Source organism: Pavona decussata, unplaced genomic scaffold (assembly GCF_977016875.1).
Source record: "Pavona decussata unplaced genomic scaffold, jaPavDecu1.1 SCAFFOLD_244, whole genome shotgun sequence".
Taxonomy (NCBI): domain Eukaryota; kingdom Metazoa; phylum Cnidaria; class Anthozoa; order Scleractinia; family Agariciidae; genus Pavona; species Pavona decussata.
The window spans coordinates 1,080,537-1,097,450 of NW_028145649.1; the positions used below are offsets into that span (position 1 = coordinate 1,080,537).

Here is a 16,914-nt window from a genome sequence, read left to right on the forward strand (position 1 = left end):
TTAAACCGAAGTTGACCAGACACTATAAGGTCATAAATAGGGTATCAAATTTTTGGTCAGGTCATAAATAGGGTAGGGAAAATCGCAGACTTTGGTCATAAATAGGGTAAGGGTTTTGGGAAGCGGGCCGCACACCCCTATCCATTTTTTTTTGAGAGTTCCCACCTCCTAAGTAATGATTAAACAAAAATTGCCCAGTGCTGGGAATAAAATTTTTTAAATTGTAAAACAACGTAAATAGAAATCGAAAGTGGTCAATTTACTTTTTAGTTATCAACTCAGTTGATAAAACGGCATAAATTTAACACGGTCAATTGTTCCCCACCACACCCCCCATGACAGCTTCGATATTTTGATACCCAAGGTAAGTGAGCCAATCCGAATACTCTATTCGACTGAGTAATAAAAAAATAAACGTCGGTAAGAGATTTGAAGGGTTAATATAACGTTTCCTTTGTACATAGACTGTAAATGGGTGTTGGTTCCAATTGCATATATGTCATTAAAATCGTAGTTTGAACAGTGGATAAAGCAGCTGCGCACAGAAAGCCTGAAGACAATTTCAAGCTTGAACGGAATTCTAATCTATGACCTCTGCGATACTGGTGCATTGCTCTACCAACTGAGCCATGTTTACTCTGGTGAACGAAAATTACCAACCAGACATTGTTTTTGTTTTTCTGAAAAATAAGTGAATTCAGTGGAAGAGCAAAACTTACAAAAATTTTAGTTCCTAAACTATTTATTTATTCAGCAGTTAACCGGAACAACGTTTGATTTATTGTTACTAACAGTTAAACGTTTAGACAGGATTTAAATTGAATGTTCACCACAGTCGCGTGTTGTGCATTGCGAAAAACTGATAAGAATCTAAGTATACTCCTAATACTAATATATTATTTACTTTCGAATAAATCAAACTATCCTCCTTACAAATATTAAGATATTTCTAACGTTATCTAAGTTAAAATCCGTCTAGTCAATGATGAAGCATCAATGTCACTGTAGCTGCTCCGTCAACAAGCCGTAGTCGTTGTTCAAACATTAATGATTTCTTGTAAATTTATACAGATCGTCCTGCATATATGGAAATATCTGAACAATTGGGTGACAGAAATAATTTAAATATCAAATGTTTTCTGCAGTCCACAAGCGATTATTTTTGTCTTCCATTTCTGTTTTGTCATCTCTTCTTTTGTAAGTCTTCTAGATTTCAAGTTAACTTCCAAGACAATTTGAAGGGAATCTGGATGATTCTAGCTGACTCAACTGTAATTACAAAGTAAAGGGATACTTTCTGTGCGCAACAGTTCGAAAAGGGGTTCATCAAGAAAGAAATTAAAAACGTACGTTAAGTCTTCTTGTGGTGTTCTTTCTTTTATTACCAATAAGGGTTATATCAGTTGCTTTATGTAAAAATTAACTTTCAGTAAATATGAGCTACTACCAAGCATTAAACACTTTTATTTTTACGCATGCAGACAATGTAATGACAGAGATCCACATAGAATAATTGTACGATTATCCGATCAGCTTGTTTCCTAGATTCGCTTGTTTAAATAACATCACGATTTAAAAAAGAGCAGTTTCGATGAGATTTACTGACTTATTTTACTGGACGATTCAACCGGGAATATACATTCTTATAGGGCAGTCATAATTTAATGTCATCCCAATGGGCCTTCTGAGTTATCCAAAGTTATCATACTGTAAGAATGACATCTGCACTTGTCGGGCACCTTCTCCAGCATCGCAAATGCAACAGGCAAATTTTCCTGGATGTTTGAAGGCATTGGCAGTGGGTCTGACGAAAGCAAAAAGATGGAGAGTGATCATGAGTGTGCTGCATTGATTTTTCAATTTTAATGTCATGATGTTCAACTCCAGGTTCTAAGATTACCAATTATTGTCTTTTTAGAGCGGTTTTCAATTGAGTGTCGAAAGTAATTCACGTTTCCTGTCAGGTGTTGCTTTACTTCGCTCTGTAATTGGCCAGCAAAACATGTGCCACCTTCTCAACCAATGAGCAGCAAAACCAAAACCAAACATGCCTTGCTCGCATGCGTTTTCCCTCGTTTGGCGTCGGTTACATATATTTGCTTCGATTTCTGATTGGTTCATTGCGCTTTTTGCGTCAGTTGTACTTGTCCGGAGTAATTACTTTGGTTTTGGTTTTACGACATTGGAATTAAAATCACCCTAATTAAACACTACTTTGTGTCTAGAGAAGTGCATTGATTAACGTCGTGAATTTGAAGCCTTTCTTTGGGTCTTTAAGGGCCTAATGTGAACAGGGTAGGAAAATTAAATACTTTGGTTTAAAGGAAGTTAACCAATTATCGGTTTAATGAAGCGCGCTACAAACACCAACCCAATTTCTGCGGATCGCCCGGGCCCTCCCCACCCCCTCTTCCCCCTCGCAGGATAGCATGCAATCAAAACTTCAAACTGCACCGTTCGAAATCTGCATGCGCAATATGGTTTGAAATTAAACTGGTAGAGATGCATCCTCCCTGAATGAATTCACGGTTCTGTGAAGTGTGGATTGCTTTGGTGAATTGTGTTCAAAACAGGCGGCAATTGATGTTGAAAGTAAATCGTTTAAAAGGGGATGAGCGAACTCGCGTTTATTTTGGGGTACCAAGCTGTAAAGACTCTGGATAACATTTTTGTGTTTTCTTGACTTCAATCTTGACTTGCTTCGCTTCCAGCGGTCAAAACTGCACATGCCATCTTACAAATGCATTCCAAGAAACTCTCAACTAACTAGAATATTGAATGTCTACAATGATTTAGAAATCTTTGATTTAAACGATCGAAGTAAACTTAAATATCCTAACATGGCCAAACAGTCCAATAACGGGTATCCCATGAAAACTCGGACAGAACAACAGTTTTAATGTAACGTAAGTCAATGAGTCAGCAAGAACTCCCTAGACATTGAATTAAGTGAGCCCAATGGTTCATTTCGGTCGATATCTGTTCGGAAGCGGCCTTATTATCGCTAAGAAATTGGGATTTATTCGTAAAGAAATGAAATCCCCTCTTTTGTTCGGCAAAATGTTTTTCGAGATGGTAAACTAATTCTTTTCGTTTTCAAAGGGGCAAATGTGTCGTTAAAAATGCGAAAAAGGGTTAGCCTGGACTTTTCGTAAAACAAACAACAGCTAGTAAATTCGGCAAATAAAATTTGAGTCTCTCAAACTTTATACAACTTAAATTTTTAGCATCGGAACAAATCAATCTCTTTTCAAACATGTCTTTAAAAGACCGGGAGAAACGATCAACTGATGTAAGTTCATCCTGATCATTAATATAAGTTCTCGTTCGGTTCCCCTGCATGTTTGGATGACAAGATCAACATGACGGTCACAAGCTGTTACGTCACACCACTTAAATAACTCAACCAATTAATAGTTACAGTGGACATTCAGTCAATTTCGTACCCAGATCTTGTCATTCTTCGGTGGAGACCATCTGGTCTGAAATCCGTTTTCATGTGTCTGGAAACACAATAGCATATGCTCAACATTTGTAGCAAACTGAACACTTTGCCCAAGAATTGCCTTAGATGGATTTTTAAGATCAATTCATTCCTATAAATTTCTGTAATATTTCACCCACCGTATTAAAAAAGATGAGGAAAAGAACATAGAACGGAAAAGAGGAAAGGCGCCGCTTCAGTTTTGTTGAATGGTGGCCAAAGTGCGTGCGCTATATTGCCAAACAAAAATTTTCATTACTGAAACTTTTAACAGAGAGACAACCCTCTTTGGCTTTCGGCAAATCTTTTTCCTTTAAATTTGAACTCTTCTTCTGTCCGGGGCAGTGTCACCTAATTTTAGTGTCACTTTGAATAGCCAAAAACACATATTTGTACAGACGTAAACGTCAAAATAATGTTTTAGTTCTGTTAACAATAACCCTACTAGCGCACAGACCGAAACTGGTATAATTCGTCCTTTGCTGCAGATGGTTAGGATGGAAATGGATTGCAACTTGAAAACATCGGCCAGTGTTTTCAAGTTCCTCCTATGTATCCTGGAAAATGGCTAAAGCTTTTTATAGTTTATTCTTGCCCAGACAATTCATTCCATATTTTTCCCCCGCTGCTCCAAGAGCGATTTCGTTTCTGGGAAGCGGTACAAAGCCAAAATATTTAAACAGTTTTTAGAAACACACGGCAAAATCTCGGTGAACATGTCCCTTTGAAGACGCTTTGGCAAATTAAGCTATTGATAGGTATTGTATATTTACTTTACCTTTGTCCTCAGTTGATTCGGAATGCTCCTCCATCGCTTGGAGTGGGGCGTTGTCCTGCGCAAAGAAATATTGAAAATGTTATTAGAGGTAAGTGTACGGTGGCTCATAAGGGACACATCGATTTTTTTTCTGTCGCAACTTAATAACTCGCGATCTCAACTTACTAACTTGCGATCGCAACTTATTAACTTGCTATCGCAACTTACTAACTTGCAATCTCAACTTACTAACTTGCAATCGCAACTTATTAACTTGCGATCGCAAGTTAATAACTGACGATGAGGTCACCGTTGCACGTGTGTGAACCCACATAGATGGCGGTAGGAGATAGCAAGGGGTGACAGGCCTGCACGATTTCTAACAATGGAAACATTTTTGATGTGTAACCTCTTTATATTTTTGCTCTGACAAGCATGTCATTTAGAGATTTTTCTTTTTTAAAGGAAATTAGTGGTGGCTCTTTGAAGATTTCTCGTAGGAAAGGCTGGTTTTGTATTAAGTACCATTTTCCCATTAAAACATGTTTGAGTTAGTCAGATCGCAAGTTAATAAGTGGTCATAAGTTGCGATCGCAAGTTAGTAAGTTGCGATCGCGAGTTATAAGTTGTGATCGCAAGTTATTTTAAAAGTTGCGACGAAAAAAATCGATTTGTCCCTTATGAGCCACCGTATAAGTGCCTTGTAACGAGAAAAGGAGATGAAAGTTATTACGCGGGTTGACGTAGTCAGCCAGCGTCTTAAATTCGGGACCGCATTCCTTTCGTCGTCTTGGGAGTCAAAAATTGCCTTGTTTTTTTAACTTTCCCGTATCCCGTGCCCGTCCCGAAAGAATTGTGTGATTTTTATTGGCTGCAACTTCGAATCACGTGCAAGTCAGGTTGGATTGCATCATAAATGTTCATTTCACTAGAAATTTGCATAATTTTGTTTACGACGTGACATGGCACTTTCCCCGGTAAAAGCGGTAAATCGAAAGAATAACTTCCAAGAAGCACTCTACATTTCACACAGTGGAAATTGGAGAGTTCCTGGCGAAGGAATCCTGCTTTGTTTGACATTTGTAGAACCACGATGAGACTGAGAAGAGGTCATTTATAAGCTTACGTTATCGTAAATCGTAATCACTAATGGATTTCCAGTACAAATACAAGGGAAACAACATAACGCGATCATCGTGACTGAAACTATTCCATTAGCAAGGATAGTTTTATCAATCTGCGAAGCATACAATTGGAGTAAATGAATCTGCATCACGCGTACATGCCAGTACAGGCATCTTGTTTCTTTAAACAGAGGAGACTAAAATAGTTAAATGTATTTACATTAACAAACAACATGTACCTCGCCTGTCATAGACATTGTAGCACAGCGCACGACTCTAGAGAAAACGTCAGTGTTGGTTGTCTGTTTCAAGCTGAACACTACTGCCTAAACTTTAAATGAAGCAAGAAATTTTATTTAGAAGTATGTGTACAGTAGTGAGATCACATTTCGTGTTATTTGTCATGTCATGAGACAAACAGTGTCACATGTCCAGGACATGATCACAGTTTCTTTTAGATCGACCCAAATTAGTTACGCAATTAGCATTATTGTGTTATCAATTACAAACAAACGTCTTTTTACATTCGAACTAAACTGCACCATAAAATAAACACCAAACCTCCAAGAAATGTGTTCTAAGGATACAAGAAAAATTTGAAACTTTTTATGAAATGTTCTTTGTCTTTTGCTGAAAAAAAAAAAAAAAAGAGAACAGTTTGGAAACTCCAACACCAGTTTCTAGGAAGGTTCTGTCTTCAAATTTGGTGTTAGTTATCTCGTCATAAAACTTTTAGTGTCCATTTGACGTTAATCTTATGACTCAGGACATTCATAAAAATCAAATATATAATTAGCCTGCGTAGCAGTCGTTTCCGTTTCCTTCAAGCCAAGAGGGGCAAGCGCGCGAGGGAATGGGCAAAAAGGAGCAAACTTTTTTTGCTTCTTTTTATCCCAATGCCCTCGCGCGCTTATCCCGCTTGGCTTGAAGGAAACGGAAACGACTGCTACGCAGGCTAATATATAATAACCGCTTTTAGCAGTCGAGAGGTCTAATATTTCGACTGATTTATACGTAAATAATTTTAGTAAATCACTTATTTATTTTGCATCATCCGGCTTCGGATCTAAGTTTTTATCACCGCCTATCTAGATGAGACACCATCGGACCATTTTGTTGCCTAGTTCCTAGACCCCTCTCTGTTTTTCATCTCGGTCAACCCATTTTGGGTCACGTGGTCCGAGCGAAAAAGCGAGGCCTGGACAAAAATAACAAATTAAGACAAATGAAGCACAGCTCACGACTCTGGAGTGAAACGTCAGTGTTGGTTGTCTGTTTCAAGCTGAGGACTTCTACCTGAACGTTAAAACAAGCAAGAAAATTTATTTAGAAGTATGTGTGCAGGTGTGAGATCAAATTGCGTGTTATTTGTCATGTCATGAGACTCACTCTGTCGCAATTTTCTTGCTTGTGATGTTGTGATCAGCACGTCTATCCGGAACATGTTCCGAACATGATCACAGCTTGTTTTAGCAGGTTTTAGATCGGCCCAAATTAAAGGGACAGTATCATGCTATTTTTAGTAACACATGGAAAATCGGAAAGACGCTATTCGGTTGATAGCAGCCAAGATATAATGACAAAATTCCATCAAAAGACTATCAGAATGCAAAGAAACTATCCAAGGATATTTTCTCCGGCAAATGACCAAGATAGAGAGGGGTTCAAATTTGAAAACGTCTGGCGGACGTTTTCAAATTTTGCTGTTGTAACGCACTAAAAATCGCTGGTTCTACTACATTTTGGATCAACCTTTCGTCTTAGAATCACTATTAATATTTCTTTAAATACGCGACTAAGAAATTAATTAACACAGCGTTCAAAGTTTAAATTTAGTGAATTTTGGCCAAAAATCATGATATCTCCAATCGATCTCCCATGAGACTGCCCCTATAAGTAACCCTTTGTGCCGTAACAATGATCTGCATAAAATTTCTCCTTGTAATATCAATGGTTTCTCAACCACTGAGGTCATAAGAATAAAGGATATGATCACTGAAGACAATTTTCTTAATATTTAAATAACTTCTCCCCAGTAATTTCATAAGAAAAGTATAGGGACAAGATAGGAGAATTTGTTCTTTATTATGAGGGTTTCAAGGGTTAATCTCGCCCCCCACCCCCAAGAGAGCTTGCTCGCAGGCTAATCTCGCCCCGTTGCATGCTTAATTTCATTCGAACTAAATCGCACCATGAAATAAACACCAAACCGCGCCAAGAAACGTGTGATAAGGACACAAGAAATTTTTGAAGCTTTTAATTTGTTTTTTGGTGAAAAAAGAACAGCTTGCAAACTCCTTCACCAATTTTGACGAAGGTTAAGAAGTGTTGATAGGCCAACGCGACTCCACATTTCGGAAATAAAGTGTAATAAGGCTGTTCTGCCGCTTAATGATGTTTATCTTGATCATGAAGGCAAAACTCAAATATACTGAATGGAGGTTTTCTTGATGGTAATTTTGAGCCGTTAGGATAAGTTTTTCATATGCCATTGGGTATGCTAGCTCTGTGGCATTTGTTTAGGTTTACTGGCACGGGCTATCTGCAAGATATCGGACAGGGCTAAATAAATGCTATCTATGAGGACATGGGATCCGTGGATTTCGTAACTCGTGATTTCATGATTATATGCTGTGAGATTGGAGGATGTTCGTTTATCATGCATATGACAGTCTAATGAAGTGATGCAGGTCTTTACGAGACAGCGCTAAATATGTCATCCGATAAAGACTTGAAATCCGTGGAATCTGTTACTCGTGATTCCATGCTGATGCTATTTATCTACGGACATTGCAGGGTGTTCGTTTATCACGTATATGCAAGACTTTACAAAGTTGCTGAAAGTTGATCATTGTTGTCTCTCGCTTTCGAGAACTTTGGGTTCTTGCAGTTGTTTTCAGCTCTGTTGCTTCGTGACTGAAAGACAATTTTTATGTTCTTAGAGCTGACAAGTATCTCCATTGTTTTGTGGGTTAGCTTGCATTCTATCTAGATGATACGCGATGTGAACATTTTGCATGTTGCTGACAGCGAGTGAACTTGATTCAGCACCAGAAAACATTGCAAATTGATGTTGAGTGGAGTGTTGCGTCGCAAATGTCCCTGACGTCAATTGATCACCAAATATTAACACTTTGTAACACTTGCAACTGACATGAGTGGGTCCCCTCCCTCGTAATATACGCTCCGATAATGGATTTTGATTGGGCCGTTTTTGTTTAAGACAATCAGAACAACAGATCCCTTCTGGGAGAGGGCAGAATTTAATGTAGGTTTAATGAATAAATCAAATGATGATTTGACGTCACACAGGAAGGGATGAGTGGGTCCCCTCTCGCGTGCATGTGCAGATTTGTGGCTACGACGAAAAAGATACCCAACCCAAACCTAGACACGGCCTGCCCTGAGGGCATTCCGTGTAATAATGTTTCTTTTTTCTTCTATTTATTCTCGCATCTTTTTCATTCATATCATTTTCTGCACTCAGTGCACTCACCGAAATTATAGAGAAAATTTTAAAGTTATGGCGCATCAAAGGATTATATGTTAATAACCGCCTTCAGAAAAAAAATGTGTCTGCTAAAGAACAAAGTGGATTCCGCAAAAAAAAGGAAGACCTGTGCGAGTGTCCGAACGCTGCTGGATACATGGAAATCAACTAATGATGACTCGAGATTTATTTCTACTTGCACCTCACGGTAATCGCTGCCAGACCAAAGCTTAGTTTGATTATACAACTGACCGTAAAAAATACTGCTTTTGACTTCTAAATATCCTCCTTCGGAAAGAAACATCTTTTCCAAACGTAGCTACAGGTAAAGTATAAAACCCCTTTCACAGTCATTGAGTCACGCCACTCATTCACTGTAATCCACGAAATGAATTTTTATCTGTTTTCGCTCCTTATATACGACTACAATCTCAACTTCATACAAATTCTTGTCAATTTTTGGTCGTTTTGCTACTTTAGTAATATTCACAGCGCCAATCTCGTACAAATCGTCCAAAACCTGTTTCGGAGGACGTGACATCCGCTTTCGGGTCGGTCTGTGACGTTGATAATAGGGAGCAGGGCCCCCCGGGGGTTTTCCTTATATGAGCTTTAAAGGTATGTGCGGCGCCAAAGGGTATGGTTTTTCAGCCGCTTTGGTCATAAATAGGGTATCGATTTTAGCCATTTTAGTAATAAATAGGGTATCAATTTTTGCACTCTAGTCTTGAATTCGTGTTTTTTTTTTTTTTTGAAGAAGCTACTTCTTCATCGATATCATGATGTTTACAGCAACTGTGTACGTGCTGCAACGCCATGTCATGCGCTTCGGTCACGCGCTGGACTCCAGGGGTTTTGACCAGACACTATCAGGTCATAAATAGGGTATCAAATTTTTGGTCAGGTCATAAAAAGGGTAGGGAAAATCGCAGATTTTGGTCATAAATAGGGTAAGGGTTTTGGGAAGCGATCGGCACACCCCTATCCATTTTTTTTGGGAGTGCCCACCCCCACCCCCCCCTCCCCCCGAGCAGGCGCAGTGGCAATTTACTTCATGTACGAGGGTGGAAAGTTAAACCATTTAAAACACTGAACAACCGGATGGAATGGAACGCTGGCAATTTTAAGTTATGGTGCAGCGCATTTAATTAAAATGTTTCTAAACTAAATCCAGGAAAAGAAGTTTCTTCACCTCCTAAGTAATGATTAAACAAAAATTGCCCAGTGCTGGGAATAAAATTTCCAAATTGTAATGCATCAGTCATTCCAGCAGTGCCCATCCCCCCCGGGCAACCCCGGGGCATTTGCTCATGTTGTCAGCCCCGGCGGTGGGGCATTCGTAATTATATCGCAGCCCGGGCGTGAGCATTTGCGTACCCCGGGGCAACCCCCGGGCATTTGACACACGTGTTTTCGAAAGTAGTATAGAGGAATTGTTGAAGATTGGCTAGTCCGTCAGGGACTAGACAAACTAGTGGATGTTTTTAAAGGTACCTTTTCTCAATTTTAGATATGTGAGCATATAAATATAAAAAGCAACAACTTGAACTATATTTTGTTTATCACAATGATATCGAGAGATCGGAAACAACAACAACAACAACAACAACACTTTATTAACAATAGACAGTCACTGCTGGAATTGACTGATGCATAAAACAACGTAAATAGAAATCGAAAGCGGTCGATTTACTTTTTATTCATCAACTCAGTTGATAAACCGGCATGAATTTAACACTGTCAATTGTTCCCCACCCCACCCCCCTTGGCAGCTTTGATATTTTGATACCCAAGGTAAGTGGGCCAATCCGAATACTCTATTCAACTGAGTACTAAAAAATTAAACGTCGGTGAGAGATTTGAAGGGTTAATATAACGTTTCCTTTGTACATTAACTGTAAATGAGGGTTGGTTCCAATTGCATATATGTTATTAAAATCGTAGTTTGAACAGTGGATAAAGCAGCTGCGCACAGAAAGCTTGAAAACAATTTCAAGCTTGAACGGAATTCTAATTTATGACCTCTGCGATACTGGTGCATTGCTCTACCAACTAGGCCAATTACATCAGATGACATGGAGCCATGTTTACTCTGGTGAACGAAAATTACAAACCACACATTAATTTTTTTTTTTCTGAACAATAAGTGAATTCGGTGGAAGAGCAAAACTTACAAAAATTTTAGTTCCTAAACTATTTATTTATTCTACAGTTAACCGGAACAACGTTTGTTTTTTTGTTACTAATTGTTAAACTTTTAGGCAGGATTTAAATTGAATGTTCACCACAGTCGCGTGTTGTACGTTGCGAAAAACTGATAAGAATCTAAGTATACTCTTAATACTAATATATTATTTACTTTCGAATAAATCAAACTGTCCTCCTAACAGATATTAAGATATTTCTAACGTTATCTAAGTTTAAATCCGTCTAGTCAATGATGAAGCATCAATGTCACTGTAGCTGCTCCGTCAACAAGCCGTAGTCGTTGCTCAAACATTAACGATTTCTTGTAAATTTACACAGATTGTCCTGCATATATGGAAATATCTGAACAATTGCGTGACAGAAATAATTTAAATATCAAATGTTTTCTCTAGAGCACAAGCGATTATTTTTGTCTTCCATTTCTGTTTTCTGTCATCTCATTTCTCTTTTTTTTTCATCTGTCATTTCTCTTTTCTGTCATCACTTCTTTTGTAAGTCTTTCAAGATTTCAAGTTAACTTCCGAGACAATTTGAACGGAATCTGGATGATTCTAACTGGCTCAACTGTAATTGCAAAGTAAAGGGATACTTTCTGGGTACAACAGTTTGAACAGGGGTTCATCCATTCGCCGTCAGTAAGGTTCAAGAAAGAAATTTTAAAAAAACGTACGTTAAGTGTCCTTTCTTTTATTACAAATAAGGGTTGTATCAGTTGCTTTATGTAAAAATTAACTTTTAGTAAATATGAACTACCTCCAAGCATTAAACACTTTTATTTTTACGCATGCAGACAATGTAATGACAGAGATCCACATAAAATAGTTGTACGATTATCCGATCAGCTTGTTTCCTAGGTTCGCTTGTTTACATAACATCACGATTTAAAAAAGAGCAATTTCGATGAGATTTACTGACTCATTTTACTGGACGATTCAATCGGGAATATACATTCTTATAGGGCAGTCATAATTTAATGTTATCCCAATAAGCCTTCCGACCTATCCAAAGTTCCCATAGTGTAAGAATGACATCTGCACTTGTCGGGCACCTTCTCCAGCATCGCAAATGCAACAGGCAAATTTTCCTGGATGTTTGAAGGCATTGGCAGTGGGTCTGACGAAAGCAAAAAGATGGAGAGTGATCATGAGTGTGCTGCATTTATTTTTTAATTTTAATGTCATGATGTTCAACTCCAGGTTCTAAGATTACCAATTATTGTCCTTTTAGAACGGTTTTCAATTGAGTGTCGAAAGTATTTTCACGTTTCCTTTCAGGTGTTGCTTTACTTCACTATATAATTAGCCAGCAAAACTTGTGCCACCTTCTCAACCAATCGGCAGCAAAACCAAAACCAAACATGCCTTGATCGAATGCGTCAGTTCCCGCGTTTGGCATCGGTTACATATATTTGCTTCGATTTCTGATTGGTTTATTACGCTTTTTGCGTCAGTTGTGATTAGCCAGAGTAATTACTTTGGTTTTGGTTTAACGACACTGAAATTAAAACCGCTCTAATTAAATACTATTTTGTGTCTAGAGAAGTGCGTTGATTAAGGTGGGGATAAACGTGAATTTGAACGGAATTTTAAGAGGTTTGGAGGAGAGATAAAAGAAAGAAAATGATTTTTAAAACACCAACAGACAGTTGATAACCACGCAAGAGCACCCCAGGTTGCTAGTGGACTAACTGGGTATCCGTCTATTAATTATTAACTACAAATTTTAATTTTAAAACTTCACTAAATCTTCAATATTTCTTATTTCTCTTAATTTTACCAATCCTTCTAGAAAAATTATATCTCCTCCCAAATATACCCAAAATTCACCTAAAAATTCACAAAACACCCAACAACATAGATTTACGGGATAAGCAGAGAGTTTTTGGATTGCTTGAAACGTGAACGAGATATTTCCATGAAACCGATTTTAAGCGGCATGGAAACGCCTTTCAGGCTTACCCCCGCCTTAACGTCGTGAATTTGAAGCCTTTCCTAGGGTCTTAAGGGCCTAATGTGAACAGGGTAGGAAAATTAAATACTTTGGTTTGAAGGAAGTTAACCAATTATCGGTTTAATGAAGCACGCTACAAACACTAACTCAATTTCTGCGGATCCCCCTCCCCTCCCCCCCTCCTTTCCCTTCGCAGGATAGCATGCAATCAAAACTTCAAACTGCACCGTGCGAAATCTGCATGCGCAATATGGTTTAAAATTAAACTGGCAGAGATGCATCCTCCCTGAATGAATTTAGGGTTCTGTAAAGTGTGGATGGCTTTGGTGAATTGTGTTCAAAACAGTCGGCAACTGATGTTGAGAACGAATCGTTTAAAAGTGGGATGAGCGAACTCGCTTTTATTTTGAGGTACTAAGCTGTAAAGACTCTGAATAACATTTTTGTGTTTTCTTGACTTCAATCTTGACTTGCTTCGCTTCCAGCGGTCAAAACTGCACATGCCATCTTACAAATGCATTCCAAGAAACTCTCAACTAACTCCGACTATTCTCAACTAACTAGAATCTTGAATGTTTACAATGATTTAGAAATCTTTGATTTAAACGATCGAAGTAAACCTAAATATCCTAACACGGCCAAACAATCCAATAACGGTTATCCCATCAAAACTCGGACAGGAACAACAGTTCTTAAAGACAATGTTTAAATACAATAATGTAAGCCAATGGGTCAGCGAGAACTCCCTAGGCATTGAATTAAGTGCACCCAATGGTTCATTTCGGTCGATATCTGTTCGGAAGCGGCCTTAATCGCTAAGAAATTGGGATTTAGTCGTAAACAAATGAAATCCCCTTTTTTGTTCGGCAAAATGTTTTTCGAAATTTCTGGTATGATGGTAAACTAATTCTTTTCGTTTTCAAAGGGGCAAATGTGTCGTTAAAAATGCGAAAAAGGGTTAGCCTGGACTATTCGTAAAACAAACAACAGCTAGTAAATTCGGCAAATAAAATTTGAGTCTCTCAAACTTTATACAACTTAAATTTTTCGCATCGGAACAAATCAATCTCTTTTCAAACATGTCCTTAAAAGACCGGGAGAAACGATCAACTAATGTAAGTTCATCCTGATCATTAATCATTAAGATCATTAATATAAGTTCTCGTTCGGTTCCCCTGCATGTTTGGATGACAAGATCAAAATGACGGTCACAGGCTGTTACATCACAGCGCTAAAATAACTCAAACAAATAATGACATTTTATTTCCTAAATATAGACAGAGTAGGCATTCTGTTAATCTCTTACCCAGATCTTCTCATTCTTCAGTAGAGAACATCTGGTAAAATCCGTTTTCATGAGTCAGGAATATGACAAACAGCACAACTGCATATGCTCAACATTTGTAGCAAAAACACTTTGCCCAAGAATTGCCTAAGATGGATTTTCAAGATCAACTTATTTTTTATGAATTTCAGTAATATAATATTTCACCCACCTTATCAAAAAAGATCAACGGTTTTAAGTTTACTCTCCTGCTTGTTTTAAGTTACTCTCCTGCCACCTCCTGCAGTAACTTTCCTTAAAGACGGAAAATTAAAATGTCTCTTTGAACTTCCGGTAAATCAAGCAACTTTGATGAGAATTTAACGCAAAGGTAAACTTATAAATGAAAACTAGACATGCACTTATATAACATTGCATAAGCTTACTTCGGCTATTATAGTTTGTAGGGCGAAATAAAATGTTGAAAATCTGTCACAGCATTTACCTTTATAACTCAGAGAGACGCCCAGGCTATAAAAAAAATGTGTTATAAGAACTTGTCAGTTTAATGAAACTTTAAGTTTTAATCGATACAAGAAACACCTTTCACAGAAGGACTGAAGTGTCAAGATATTTTTTTGGTAAGTCATGCGTCTAGGCGTGTGGAAAGCAAAGGTGAAAAAGGTTGACGCGACTTAAATCGGACGATTTTCATTGACCAATCAGAATGGAGAACCAATGCACCAGATGTTTTCTCCGAAAACAAACATCCGGACACGAGAATAGATTTGATAGTGGCTGAAAAGATGCATATGTCGCTTGAGTTCTGTTTCGCGGCTATGCTGGCTTCATAAATGCTTCATAAAGGGTGTCACCCATTTTCAGTGTCACTTCAGTGAGCAGCCAAAAACATATTTGTACATACGTAAACGTCAAAATAATGTTTCAGTTTTGTGAACAATAACCCTACTAGTGCACAGAAACTAGAATCATCTTTCTTGGCTGCAGATGGTTAGGATGTAATGGTTTGCAACTTGAAAAAATTGACCTGCGCTTGCAAGTCCCTCTTATGTATCTTTTATAAATGGCTTAAACCTTTTTAAAGTTTATCCTTGTGCAGAGAATTCATTTTTTTAGCCCACGCTGCTCCAAGAGCAATTTCGTGTTTGAGAAGAGGTCCAAAGTCAAATAATTTAACAGTTTCGACAAACATACAGCAACATCTCCGTGATAGTACCCTTTTAAGGTCCGTTTAGTTACCAGGAATGGCTTTAATTTGTGAGTTGCTCTTCAGGGCCGGCAACGTCGTGTATCTTGCGGCATAAGAAGCATAGTCGCGAATTCAAACTAAAGAAAAAGCGTCAGAAAGCTACAGAAAAAATCGACAGTCTTAAATATGAACTCATAATTTGAAATAATGTTCTAAGGGACATGGCTCGATCCATTTTGTGTATCCACCTTTCAGGACGCAAGCGTATATTAAATGCTATTTGAGAATTATCGGCTTTCAACTAACAGTAGTTTTGGTTTTAATTTCGGGATAGAACTAAGACGAGCGCTAGCTATTGCCCTGGAATCACTGGCGAACACTTCTATTTCTATTTTTTTATTTTTATTCCCCATACCTAATCAGTCGAGAACACCAAACAAGAATATTAAAGATAAAATTTTCGAATACGCTTTTTTTATATTTTTTCTCAGGACGATTTTCGGACAGTACGTTAATCTGTTTAGATTCTTTAGTTGACATTTCTGGTCGTAGAAAACTTTTAGGAAACAGAAACCATTCTCTCTGAAGTAATGAAGTTGCCGTCGGTTTTTCGAGCATCCTGGAGCTTATAATAGTTTTCTAAACCATGTTTTTCGTTCCTTGACGAAAAATAACTTTTTTCCCATGCTACTATCCTTTTAGGTACAAAAACGCCGGAGCTAAGAAGTCAAGTTTTTCTTCACTGTACGATCAAAATTTCCAAAGCGATTCGTTCCTGATAAGAAACTATAATTATATTTCCTTTACCTTTGTCATCAGTTGATTTGGAATGCTCCTCCATCGCTTGGCGTGGGGCGTTGTCCTGCGCAAAAGAAATATTGAAAATGTTATTAGAGGTAAATACCTTGCAACAAGAAAAGAAGATGAAAGTCATCTCTTTAATCAGAGCAGTTGAATGTATTCATCCTATCTTGATGTACAATAGCAAACAATATGTACCTCGCCTGTCATAGACATTGTAGTACAGCTCACGATCCTGGAGAAAACGTCAGTGTTGGTTGCCTGTTTCAAGCTGAGCACTACTGCCTGAACAGTTAAAACAAGCAAGAAAATTTATTTAGAAGCATCTGTGCAGTAGTGAGATCAAATTTCGTGTTATTTGTCATGTCATGCGACAGAGCGGTGAGGGTAAAAGACGGAATGAGTTTGCGGAATGGCATGTGGCATGGCGTGCGGAATGGCATAATTATGCGAAATACGACTTACGCGGGAAATAAATTAACAGAAGAGCGCGTCCTGTTTTCGCGCCAATTTTATAAGAGCAGCAGCTTTTTTGATGCTGCGGACTCTTGCTGAATATAACAACAATTCGAGGATTAGATCGTCTGATCGTTGATTTGGAAGAAGTACTAGTGAGGGTAAAGAAA

General features: G+C 38.1%; 3 long non-coding RNA genes across 4 annotated transcripts in view; 1 reads left to right on the plus strand and 2 right to left on the minus strand.

Annotated features, from left to right (window-relative positions):
• Positions 1-14,503, plus strand: part of LOC146457305 (uncharacterized) — a 46,557-nt gene extending 32,054 nt beyond the window's left edge. Inside the window, exon 3 of the long non-coding RNA XR_014858545.1 lies at positions 12,260-14,503. This is a non-coding gene — a long non-coding RNA (uncharacterized LOC146457305). The remainder of the gene's footprint in view (positions 1-12,259) is intronic.
• On the minus strand, positions 1,357-5,763 carry LOC146457309 (uncharacterized). Its single transcript, XR_014858542.1, has 3 exons — positions 5,605-5,763; positions 4,263-4,317; positions 1,357-1,804 (listed from the first exon to the last, which is right to left on the minus strand). It is a non-coding gene; the product is annotated as an uncharacterized LOC146457309 (long non-coding RNA).
• Positions 11,821-16,637, minus strand: LOC146457310 (uncharacterized). 2 transcript variants are annotated; one of them, XR_014858540.1, is made up of 3 exons: positions 16,487-16,637; positions 16,295-16,349; positions 11,821-12,176 (listed from the first exon to the last, which is right to left on the minus strand). It is a non-coding gene; the product is annotated as an uncharacterized LOC146457310 (long non-coding RNA). The 2 variants fall into 2 exon arrangements; XR_014858541.1 differs by having other exon boundaries at positions 16,295-16,351; positions 16,455-16,568.
• Between the last annotated feature and the right edge of the window lie 277 nt (positions 16,638-16,914).